We start from the raw sequence: 3,362 nt of genomic DNA on the forward strand, positions 1-3,362 counted from the left end.
TGCCCCACTTTCATTCATCCACCTACCAGGTTCTGCCGAACGCCACCCTTCTTTCAATTCCCAGTTAATTACATATTTTTCTATTTATGTTCATAATTAGGCTAGTTAAATATGCATGTTGTAGTGGATTCTAGGTGGTTAGGTAGCCTAAGATGTGGTTAGTGGATTTAGGCCTGATTAATTGCGCTGTTCGTGCTTCTTGTTTTATAATTTTCGCAATTCTGCTGTTGCTGTGATGTTAGTATTGTTCATATGCTGTTCTTACTGTTCATGCTGCTATTGCAAATGTTCTTTCTTGTTCACGCTAATTATATCTAATTGCAGTTTGTTTTAATTCATATGAACTGTCCTGCTTACTGTTTATTTTCCGGGAACATCCAATTTTAGCCGGAATGCTGTCCAATTTTCTGTAAACTATTTTGTTTCCATTCATGTCTTGGTTTTGGCACTTTGAACTCTGCTTTTACCAAACCAATTCATGAATACCAGGGCAAGCTTTCTTATTCTTTTTTATTTCCTGGTTCATAATCTGCATTTTTGATGTTTAGCTTCCAATTTTTGATTCATCATCAACCTGATTCCCTTGTTTGGATATGAGTTAACTGTAGCTTCTAATTGAGAATGCCTGTTACTTAGAAAATGATCATCATGCCACTTACTCTAACCCACTTTTTACTAATTCACTAATTTTAACTTCCTAAAGTCTTTTTTCATTCCTAACCAACCTAACCTTTCAAAACATCTCTTCTGGTTTTTCACTATTCTCTTTAAACCTTCTAACCAAGGCATGATGATAATTTTTCCTACTTAACATGATTTCTAATACATTTTGGATTGTTAATTTTTCTTCTCGGACTTTTAACTCCTATTCAATCCTTAATGCACATTTACTTAACTCATTTTCATTACTCCACTGCTCCTTTGCCACTATATGCTTATTTTGTGATTTGCCTACTTGTTTTCTATTTTTATTATATCCTTGATTTCTGTTTTTCAGAATGTCTGACACCCAAAGAAAAGGAAAGGGAAAGGCAACAACTGGCAAACAAAAAAGAGAAGAATCATCCATGTCCATCCTGGACATCATGCATGATGACTCCTGGCGGGAGAAACACTTTACCCCGCAGGAGAATGCTGACCAGCTACTCCCTGCTACTGATCCCATTAAGTTTGCAAACCGATACTGCGAGCTGAAGTATCCGGTGTTTGCAACCTCCAGGAACCTGTACCTGGAGAGGACTCTGAAGATCCCAGAAGAACTCCAGCAATACACCTCTGATCAGATCAAACAAAGAGGCTGGTTCTTCCTGGAGAGAAACCTGACTGAGGTCAATGCATCTTAGGTAAGGGAATTTTACTGCAATTACTTCAAAACTTCCCTAGATGCAGTACACCTAAGAAGGAAGCAGATACTGGTCACTGAAGAGGCCATAGAGGATGTTCTGAAGCTCCTTCCTAAATCCGATCAGCCAGATGGTTATCAAAAGGCTGAGGAGGACATGCGCTTCATGAAGTTTGACTAGGATGCCGTCAAGGCAAGGATAGCCCTTGACCCGACTATTCCATGGGTCATGGGTCAGAACACCACCATGCCTAAGGGATCAAGCGGGCATACTTGAACGATGAGGCTCGGCTATGGCATCAGATCCTAAGCAACTTTATTATGCCGAGTACTCACGAGACGGAGCTACCTGCCGCTATGATCACCCTCCTATAGTGTGTGATGGAGGGTCAGGACCTGTACCTACCACGCTTCATTCGGTACTACATAGCCAGGGTCCACGTCTGAGGCACTCTCCCTTTTCCATATCTGATTACACAGCTTGGCCGTCGAGCTGACGTGCCTTGGGAGGATGCTGATGAGAAGCCACCTGCTGCAGAATGCAAGAAAATTATCCCTCACAGCAGGAATTTTCTGGCTTTGGGCTACAGACCTCCATTCCTCACTCCTACTGATGAGACAGCCACACCATCTGCCGGCCCCTCTTCTTCTACAGCTACCCCTGCTACCACCACTGCACCTCCACCTGCCTCAGAGCCAGTTTATCACTTAGTGCACTGCCTGTTTCAGTAGCTAGACCAGATGGAGCGCCGCAACCGGTGACGATACGAGAGATCTGAGCGTCGCAACAAGCGACGCTATGAGCACCTGAAGCTGATGCTCCGTTCTGGCAGCGACATCTCCTCCGAGCCTGACACCCCATCAGAGCCATCTGAGGAGGAGGCAGATGATCACGAGGCGGAGACCCATCCACAGAGAGAGGCTACACAGGCAGGCACGGAGCAGGCTGCGCCCCAGTAAGAGGCCCCGCATCAGATTCAGGCTACAGACCCAGAGGTTCCTATTCAGTCAGCACCTCCTCTGCAGCAGGCAGATCCTCAGACGACCACCACAGAGACTCCAGCTACCCATCCTTCCAGTGATGGCACCCCTTCACACCCTGCTTGAGTGAGCATCAGGGACGATCCTTCATATTAAGTGTAGGGAGGTCACCATCTCTGGCATATATTTTTTGGTGAACCACTACAGACTCTTTTTACCTTATTATTTTTCTGTATTTTTCTCTTTATTTTTATTTTTATTTTCTCAGTACTTATACATTGCTATTTTCATGTATTTTTACTATATTTCTGCATGTTGCACTTTAGTTCATATTTATCCATTTAGTTTAGTTGCAATTCTAACTTATTAGTTATAGAAAATGTGGATTAATTAGTATAGTTTACCCTTTTTAGCATAAGATAACTTAGTTTAAATTGAAAATATAAAAAAGAAGTAAACTAGAGACTTTAAACATAATAAAAAACAATCCACACACCTTGTATATAGCGTTACATGTTAGTTAGTTAACAACATTTCATTAAGGAGAAACACCAAAACTTTAAAGCCACCTTAAGATTTACATTGAGAATAATGGGAACTCTTAATTTTTACTTGCTTGACATATATAACTGATATATGATTTTGAGTTAGAGAACACACAGCCTGTGAGTTTTGAGCTTAATTGCATGGTTACATTTAAACCATAATATTTTATTCCTGTGTGTTCCGCCCTTCTTATTTATTCTGGTGTTCTTTACTTTGTTTTAATCTATATGTCCGATTATAGAATATAGATACATACCAAGAAAGTGATTGAGGCCATTGTTTGATTCTAGCTCACTTATCCCAAATTAACCTACCTTTTACATCACCCTTGTTAACCCCCTTGAGCCTTTAAATCCCCTCTTATTCTATAACCACAATACTAGCCTTAAGCAGAAAAACAAAACAAAAATCCCAAGTTGAATCCTTGGTTAGCTTAAGATAGAAAGTGTGTATTGTTTAAGTGTGGGAAACCTATTGGGAACATGGATGATAA

This window comes from Arachis hypogaea, chromosome 15 (genome assembly GCF_003086295.3).
Source record: "Arachis hypogaea cultivar Tifrunner chromosome 15, arahy.Tifrunner.gnm2.J5K5, whole genome shotgun sequence".
NCBI classification, from domain to species: domain Eukaryota; kingdom Viridiplantae; phylum Streptophyta; class Magnoliopsida; order Fabales; family Fabaceae; genus Arachis; species Arachis hypogaea.